At 55.1% G+C, this 9,218-nt stretch overlaps 1 pseudogene; it reads left to right on the forward strand.

The window, feature by feature from the left end:
* The first annotated feature begins 2,419 nt into the window (after positions 1-2,419).
* On the forward strand, positions 2,420-4,377 carry LOC116657163 (annotated as a pseudogene).
* Positions 4,378-9,218: the final 4,841 nt, after the last annotated feature.

The raw sequence follows: 9,218 nt of genomic DNA on the forward strand, positions 1-9,218 counted from the left end.
ACAGTTTTGTTCTGGTCCAGTTCCATTGCTCTGGAGCCTCTGGAGTCTCACAGACAGGAAGGATGGTTGGGAGGAGAAAAGGAGCCGGGACGTCCAGATCATGGCTAATTTCCTGAGTTGTTGGCACGACGGGTGCATGAGGGTTTCTCAGGATCAGATGTGGAGTCAGGGGCCAACCAACCTGGGGCAAGGCAGAGGGGCCTTTCCTGAGAAACACGTCTGCTCTGACAGGCTGTGAGGACAACCAGGAAAGTCAGATGCTAAGCAGGGACAGCAACACCCCCATCCAGGCAGTTGTAGTCTGAGGACCTGACAGGCGACCTTCCAAGGACCCAGACTGCGGTCCAAAGTCTGAGCAAACGCAAAGGTGCAGAGGCAGGAAGCACGAGAGGATTTCAAGGGGATCTGATACCCGTCACCGTGGGTTTTTGCTAGTTATTTTCTACTGCAATCACCTCCTTTTCTTCCTCCTTCTTGGGAAAAGATACAGCTTGACCAAGAGGCCACTGGGGCAACACCCGGACTGTGACACCAGGTTGCACAGAAGCCCCTCTCCTTCCTTTTCGAAGGGTGAGTGCGAAACCAGCACATCCGACCAGGCTGTTACCTTCTGAGGTGCCCCATTCCGTTGCCCAGAGTCCCCAGGTCACAGGTGGCCATGGCCTATCCCAGGCCTTCAGTCTCAGGGCCATTCCATGGACACTGGATTAGAATTGGCATCTGGTCTCTGGGATCCTCTAACACATCGGCTCATTCACTTTCCCAGCTGGACCCCCTCCCTCCTCCCTCTCGGCCACTCCATCCTGGTGTCTCAACCTGAGCCCTGGAGAGGGAGTACCTTGGGGACAAGTCAGAAGAGACTTTGTGAGGCTGTGGGAGCTAGATGGGGAGTTGCTGTTTCTCTGGTTGAAGGTCAGATAAGGCTTCACAAAACGAAAAGTCACGGCAGTCCGAGGGATCAGGTGTAGCGATATGGAAGAGCAGAGGCTCCGAGGGGCCTGAGAGGTTGGGGTGGACGTGGCGGCCTGACACAGGGTTTGCAGTGAGCACCTGAGGACAACCTGATCCAGACCCTGAGCCCTGACTCAAGGCGGGAGGTTGATGGACCCTGGACAATGGCAGGGAACACTGGGCTGTGTGTGGGAAGAGCCTGGAACCAGAAAAGGTGGAGTCTGGAGGTTTGGCTACACTTCAGAGGAGAGGAGATGGTGGTAGGACAGGGCAGGGTGACAGTGGGGACAAGGGCCCTCAGAGAAGAAGGAGCAGGTGGGGTTCCCAGGCTCTCAGCTCAGGGCTCCCGTGAGGGCTCCTAGCCAACAGCCCCAGACAGCCCTGTGCTGACAACCAGGAGTGTTCACAGAGTGTTGCCTCGGACCACAGACCAGTGATGTGTGTCCCTGATAACTAGTATCTGAGGAAGGGATGTGCCCAGAATGCATGAGAACTGCTTTGAGAAGCTGTACAGATCACGTGTGCAAGCCCTGCAGTAAAAGTTTTATTTAAAGTTGAGTACTTAGATTAGACAGAGCAGGAGGCACCCAGGAGGCCAGGAAGTTGGACCCAGGAAGGTGTCCCAGGGGAGAATGGGGGAGGGCAGTTTCAGTAGACAGAGGGGTCCCTGGCACCTGTGAAGGCAAGGACAAGGCTTCAGCATGGCCGTTGTATCATTCGAAAGCTGTTAACAGGCATGGACCTTGAGTTGAAAGAGGACAATAGTGGGGTCAGAGTGTAGATGAGCCTTCTCTTACTGGCTGTCTGGGTAAGGGGAACAGTGTGCATCTGGAAGGGCTGGGACAGGACATTTTTAGAGTGAAGAAGGCAAAGGAGAAGAATCCAGAAGAGGGGACAGTGGAGGAGATGCCCTGACTGGCTGAGGGCTGGGTCCGCAGAATAGGACGGTGTGGCCCTGATGTCTGCCTAGGGAGTGGATGGGTGTGAAAGGCACTAGATGGGGGTGGTCCTGCCATCTATTCATGATATGTTAACTGAGTGCCTACTGGGGGCCAGGAGGCCCAGGAGCTGGAGGTTGTGTGGTGAATACACTCTTTCAGCCTGATTCTGAGGAGATCACAGTGAGGAGGCCGAGAGGGTGTAGGACACAGCCATTCCCTCTGTATCCTGGAGGACTCAACCCTCTGGAGCAACCCTGCCCATGAAACTCCCCATGGGGCCCAGGAGAGGCCGAGATGCTGTCAGGGAGATGGAGAAACCTTTTCTTCACCTTCCACAGGAGGCAGACCTCACCCACTGCCCAGCAATCCCCTGAGGCAAGAGCGGGGCCTGAGGCAAGTCCAGCTCACACCCTGGCCGGGGGCAGGGATGGGGCAGGTGGGGAAGGCTCCTGCTTGAGCAATTGCATCAGGCCCAGGCTGAGCATAAAGGAGGGTCCTGTGGCTGGGAGGAGGCAGATTCGCGGACCATGGAGACCCAGAGGCAAGCCTCTCCCTGGGCCACTGCCACTGTGGCTACTGCTGCTGGGACTAGCGGTGCTTGGGCCAGCGCCCAGGCCCTGAGCTATAGGGAGGCGGTGCTTCGAGCTGTGGATCGCCTCAATGAGCAGTCCTCAGACCCCAATCTCTACCGCCTCCTGGAGCTGGACCTGCCGCCCAAGGCTGTGAGTCGGGAGGGCTGGGAGGGAGGCGTCTCCCGCCAGGCTTGGCCACACTGTCCCTCCCTTTGCTCGCGCTGTACCTCCTGTCAGGATGGCACCTCTCCCTCTAGGTGGGATCCCACCTCTAACAGAAATCTTCCCAGAGCTGGGTCCCTTCCCGTCGTGAGAACCTTCTGAGTGGCATCTATGCTGTGGGAACAGAGCCCTGACAGCCCGCTCAGGCTCCAGGGACTCCTTGGGGCTCCAGGGATACGCCGGGGTCACTGGCTCTGGGATGTGACTTCCCTGCTTCCAGTCCCCTGTGCACCCCATTGTCTTCCCACCAGGGAAGGGCTGTGCTCAGCCCGGGTGTTCCAGTTTCAAGGTCTTTCCCTGCAGGTGTCCCCTGACTTCCCTCAGCCTCTCCAAGTAGAGTTGCCCCTCAGGAGAGCGGGTATGAGTTCCATTCCTGCTCCCTGTGTGGTGGGAGCTCAAGACTAGGCTGTGTCCTCCTCTCCTCTGCACCCAGCTCCCAGCCCAGGGCCAGGCACATGGGACGGGCTGTCAAGGGGGCTGTCCTGCTGGGGGCAGGGACACAGGTCACACAAAGAAGCATGAGCCTGAGCCAGTCTCCCTACTTTGATCCTTGAGCAGGACGAGGACCCAGATGCCCCGAAGCCTGTGAGCTTCACGGTGAAGGAGGACCGTGTGTCCCAAGAGGACACAGCTGCCTCCGGAGCAGTGTGACTTCAAGGAGAATGGGGTGAGGCTGGGGGCTTCGGGCGCTGGTGGGTGCCTCCCAAGACCCAAACAGGAGCCTTGGGGCAGGTGGTGGTTAGGAGCCCCTGTGGTGAGTCTGGGTGTTTATGGCTCAGGGGTTCCAGTGTGACTTGGAGTCTCCCCTTCCAGGTGGTGAAACAGTGTTTGGGGACAGTCAACCTGTACCAGCTCAGGGACAACAACTTCGATATAACATGTAATGAGGTGAGTGACCCCTTATGGGCTGCAGGGGCTACTGATGGAGGTGGTGTGTGAAACAGCCTTTGGACCAATTCCCCGCTGTGCCATCCCTGTAGTGGCAGGAGGGACCTCCTCCCCTGGCTCCCCCTTACCTGAGCCCCAGGTCTCCAGGCCGGGCTCTGCAGTCCCTTAGAGCAGTGGTTCTCTCAGTGGGCTCCTCTCTTGGGAACTAGAGAAAAAGGCTGATTCTCACGCATGACTCAGACCTACAGAATCATTGTGTGATGTGGAGCCCAGTAATTTCTATTTTAAGAGCCCTTCTGAAGGATTTCTGAGTGTGCTGAAGCTTGAGAGGCAGTGACTAGAGACAGGACCTTTCTGCCCCTGCTCCCGTCCTGCTTTTCTGAGATGGGTTTGTGCCCCTGGGAAGCCCCCTGTCATCTCTGGACCTTGGTCCTCATCTGTCTGTGGGAGTGATGATTCAACCACGTGCTCCAAGTGACACAGACAAGGAGGTCTAATGGTGCCTCAAGTCTCCTTCGGTGTTCCAAGATAGAAGATTTTCAGATGGGGAGGGATCTGGTCTTGTCCCTAAGTCAGTCCTCACAAGAATCCTGTTTCCTTCTGCTTCACAGCTCCAAAGTGTCGGGTTATTTGGCCCGATTCTTGGTATCGTCCGTGCCGGTGTGAAATTGGTTCTAGATAAGTTTGGCAAATAATCGGATAGATTGGTGATAAAATTCGCCCAGGGTAGAGTCCTAATGATCACCTAACTCTGGCTCAGTTGTTCAAACTCTGGAAATAAATTCTTATGAATTTCAAATTCACCTGTCTCTTGTCCTACTCTTACCAGGGGTCCTTAACCCCCATTGCCCTCTTGAGTGTGTGTGTGTGTGTGCGCGTGTGTGGTCACTACCGTGAACACAGAGATGGGTGTGGCAGCTGTTCCTTCCAGGAGGGCAGGGGGAGGCAGCAGGGCCGGGAGGGACAGGACAGGGCTCCATTCTCAGGAACCCCATGCCCTTCACACTCCCCCGCCCTCCTCCTCCTCCACCAAGTAGGGGCTTAAAGAGACCTAGTCTGTGTGCAGTGCTGCTGGGGATGCTGTTCCTCCTGGTATGGAGGTGACAGTCCAGGAGGACCAGGTCGCTTGTTAATCACTCGGGGAGACACAGCTCTGTCTCCTGCTGGTGGGCTCTAAGGTCAGCCTGCAGGTACAATGTCCAGATTGTTCCACTTCCCTCACAATCTGAACACTGAAAGAGCCCACCCTTCTTGGCTTTTGCTCTGGGCATTGAGACACATCAGTCTTTCTCCTGCGGGGTCTCAGATTTCAGATGTGGGCTTGTGTTCAGGGATCCAATGGTACCACAATTGGCACCATTAGAAGCAAGCCTCCTGCTCATCGGGGTGAAGGGCTCTGCCTGAGTGAGAGACACACACAGTGACACACAGGCCACATGTCTGTTTGCCTGGGGGTTTCAGACACTGTCCCTGTCCTGCCCACTCCCCACTCTGTAGCTGACCTTTGCTGGGGGGCAGACTGGAATCACGGGGGAGGCGGCAGTCCCGGGAGCAGCCTCAACCAACCATCGCTGGGACTTTTCCCTCATTGGTGGAAACGTCTCTTCTGTTCCTCACTCCTTGGGGGGCCCACTCCCAGATGTGTCCCCCCTCCCTGAGGTCCCCAGCTGGGTGGAGCCCCTGTCCCCGCTTCAGTGACCTGTCTATTGACTTGTCCTCTTCTGATGTCGATTCTGCCCGGTCTCACTTCTCTATTTTTCTGCTGGTGCTTCAAAGGAATCGCCTCCCAGAGCACCTGCTTCCTCTTGAATGCTGGCCTGAGCTCTGCTCCTGGGCCAACCTGCACCAACACACAGAGCCCCGTGTGTCAGAGGGACAGCGGGCGGGACCGCGCAGAGCACGTGCTCTGTAATCTGTCAGGCTCGTCTGTTCTTGGGGAGCAGTTGGGGCTGATTTCAGGCAGGTTAGAGGAACCCATGCTTCTCACTCTACGTCACCCCAGGTTGAGTGAGGTTCTACAGAGGAAACTAAGGGAATTCCTTCTGTCTGCCGCTGGGTACTTCATTGCGACAGGCAGAACAGAGACCGGGGGAGGATCTGAACCACGTCACTGAGCCCCCCAGCCCCAGACAGGAGCCTGCAGGTGCTGTGGGGGCTGGGGGCCCTGTTGGGGATGGGTGCTGAGGCTCAGGCTTCCGAGGGCAGACCCTAGGAGTGGTCTGGGATTGGCAGTGTGGGGACCGCCTGAGAGGGCTGGAGCGCGGTAAGGGCTGAAACTGGGAGTGTGTGCGAAGGAATCGGTCTGTCATAACCCCCGTTATTAGGTTGCTGCGGAGGGAGGAGCGGAACTCCTCACTCTGCCTGGCCCGCTGGCCCCTGGGAGCTGTGGGAGGGCAGAGTGCTGGGGCAGAGGCGGGGCCCAGGTCTGAGCCCATTCTCAGAATGAGCTAAGTTCAAGGTTGTTGTGTGGGTTTGGCCGCTGCAGCTGTTCAGCCTCCAAGACATCCATTTACACCTGTGCATGAACAAGGTCCCTGTGCTCAGTGGGCAGGGTTGTGGGCTGTGATGCTTGCCCCGGAAGACAGCCCCCAAAATTTATCTTGTTCACTCTGTCTGTGCCTCCCTAGTGGTTCTAACTGGGGCCACAGTTGTGGACATTCGCCCTCACTGGCCCTGAAATAGGTAAATGAACGGTGACTGTCCCTGCTGAGCAAGGCATCCCCTGCTTGGAGGTCACGTCCACTGGGGAGAGATTTTCTATGGAGAGGAGGGGAGATGCCCTCCTCTCTCCAGCCCCATCTCACTGAGTTTGGTAACTGCTCTCAGAGCAGCTCTGGGACCCTTCCCATCGCCAAGGCAAAACCTGCTTCTGGGGTTGTCATAGTGACAACACTGTGAAGAGCACCTGGGCCCACGGAGTCCTACACCCATCGTGCCTCCTCCTCCTGCTCCTCCTCCCTCCTCACCCACTTCTTTTTAATTGTAAGCATTGTTAAGGGACATATCCTCCTTATAAAATATTCAAGCAATCCTAGTACAAATACACTCCTTTTGACAACTTGCTTTCCTGCCTCACGCATCACAATCTCCACATTAGAAACAACCTCCATTCATCAATCGTGTGAGTGTCTGTTCTGATGTTTTTTCTAGACATGTATATACATATAGGCACATAAAGATACCGTGTCTTGCTTTATGGTGACTGATGTTTACATAAATGGAATCAGTTAGTACGTTTATTTTGCAATTGGCCTTTTCCCCTTAAAGATACATCTGGCAACTTTCTAGTTTTAAAACCTTCAATTGAAATATTACAACTACATAAGAAAAACACACCACTGATAAATGGACAGCTTGCTGAGTGCTTGCTATGTGAACGCCAAAGTGTAATCAGCACCCAGAAGTCTCCTCCCCCTTCTACCCTTAACCATGACCCCGACTTTGAACGCCACAGATCAGTGATGCCAGATTTTGAAATGTGTAGAAAATAGAACCATACCGTATATACGCTTTTCAGGTAATTTCTTCATGCAACATGTTTGTGAGAATCCTCCGTGTTATTGTGTGTAATTATCTTCGTTCATATTTTGTTGCTAAGTTGTAGTCCCGCTGTATAAATATACCAGAATACGCTTATTCTTTTACTTGTGAAGGATATTTGGGTAGTTGCCAGCTCATTTTTGAAACGGCTGCACTGTAGTCCATATGGTGGACATAGCATTCGCACCAATACGTGTCTCAAGGGTTTCTAGTTCCCCAACTCGGCCCAACAAAGATACAAGGAAGCACCATGGTTTCTTCCTCTCCCATGCACGTGAGTGAGGCTCCCGACAAGTGGGACTTCAGGGGGACGCCGACAATGGCCTGTGCTGTGGCAGGCTCTCCATGTGAGCATGTCCTGGGGGTGGCTATGGAGTGGATGGCTGCTGTCCCTCTTTCCCCCAGGAGTCTGGAAGGCTCTGTAGAGACTGGGACTCTGATCCTCATGTCCAAGTTCGTATGGGAGGAGTTTCTCTATGGAGGAGAAGAGGGCCTCCCATGCATGTGTAAGAAATCTCCCATTTTACAAACCAGGAGAAAGAGGTGCAGTTGGTGAAGGTCTGGTTTAAGGTCACGTATGTGCTCCCCAGGTTGGGCAGAAGGCAGGACCAGAGGACAGGTCGCTCAGCCCTGACCCTGGCTCCTTCTCTTGTACCATTTTGAAGTCCAGGGCTTGGGGCTGGGATAAGGAAGTGTCTAAACACAGGTGAGACTGTGCTTTTTCCAGTTGGGGGTTTTAACTGCAGGATGGGATGTCTGCCTCAACCAGACTGGGATGGGAAATAGAGGGGGATGGGAAAGGAGGGAACCCACGTAGGGTGCCAGGCGGTGGAAACACACTCTTACCAGCTCCAGCAGGACCGTCTGCTCCCACCTCTTGGCTGGGGTGTCCTCTGTTGGGTTGGGGGGAACGTTAGGAGAGAACCCAAGGCCTAGCCTGACCATCTCGAGGCACAGCTACTGTGACCTTGGAGACCCTCCCAGTCCTGACCCGGCTCCTTAGACCCCCTTCCCTCTCACCCTGCTCCTCTCGCTGTCTAAGCAAGAACTCAGCCAGGGAATGCAGGAAATGGAGGCAGTGCCCAGATGCGCCTGTCTACAGCTCACCCTCCCGCTCCCCGTGTGGGCTTCTCAGTTGTGTCTGAGACAATGAGAGCTGGGCTCCCACTCATTGCTGCTGCGAGTTCCCACCAGGGCAGAGTTTTCCCAAAGAAGTCACAGCTGATAAGAGGCCAACCAATGATCAGACACATGTCTGCTGGACTCCAGAGTCTAAGGACCCATCGAGCCCTCGGGGGCCGCTTTCTGCCCTGTTGATAATAAGAGATGCTGTTTCTGGACCATCAATCCTGGTCTCTTTGGTCCCAACTTCTTTCCGTGGGTTGACTCCTCTATCAGACCTCATCCTTGATCAGCCACCTGTCCCCATGGAAGGATGGGGAAGGGGACCTCAGTCCTAAGGTTTAGGAAACACAAAGGTGCAGAGGCAGGAAAGCACAGGGAGGATTTCAGGGGGACCTGATACCTGGTCACCGTGGCTATTGCTAGTTATTTTCTCCTGTAATCACCTCCTTTTCCAACTCTGACTTGGGAAAATGATACAGCTTGACCAAGAGGCCACTGGGGCAACACCTGGACTGTGTTACCAGGTTGCACAGAAGCCCCTCTCTCCTTCCTTCTCCATGGCTGAGAGTGCAACCAGGGCCATCTGTCCAGACTATCGCCTTCTGACTTGCCCCAGCCAAACACCGAGAATCCCACAGGTCACCTGAGGCCAATTGGTACCCCAGTCATTCCATGGGAGACTGGATTAGAACTTGTGTCATGGTCTCTGGGCCACTGTAACACATTGGCTCATTCATTCTCCCAGCTGAGCTCCCTTGTCCTCCCACACTGGCCACCTCAGAGCCCTGGAGAAGGGGTCACTTGGGGACAAGTCAGAACAGACTTCCTGAGGCTGTGGGAGCCAAGATAGGAGTTGCTGTTTCTCTGGTTGAAGGTCAGACAAGGCTTCACATGGTGGAAGGTCACAGCAAGCAGAGGGATCAGGTGCAGAGTCGGGAGGAAGGGAAAGAGCTCGAGACAGGCCTGAGAGGTCGGGGTG

Source organism: Camelus ferus, chromosome 17 (assembly GCF_009834535.1).
Source record: "Camelus ferus isolate YT-003-E chromosome 17, BCGSAC_Cfer_1.0, whole genome shotgun sequence".
NCBI lineage: Eukaryota > Metazoa > Chordata > Mammalia > Artiodactyla > Camelidae > Camelus > Camelus ferus.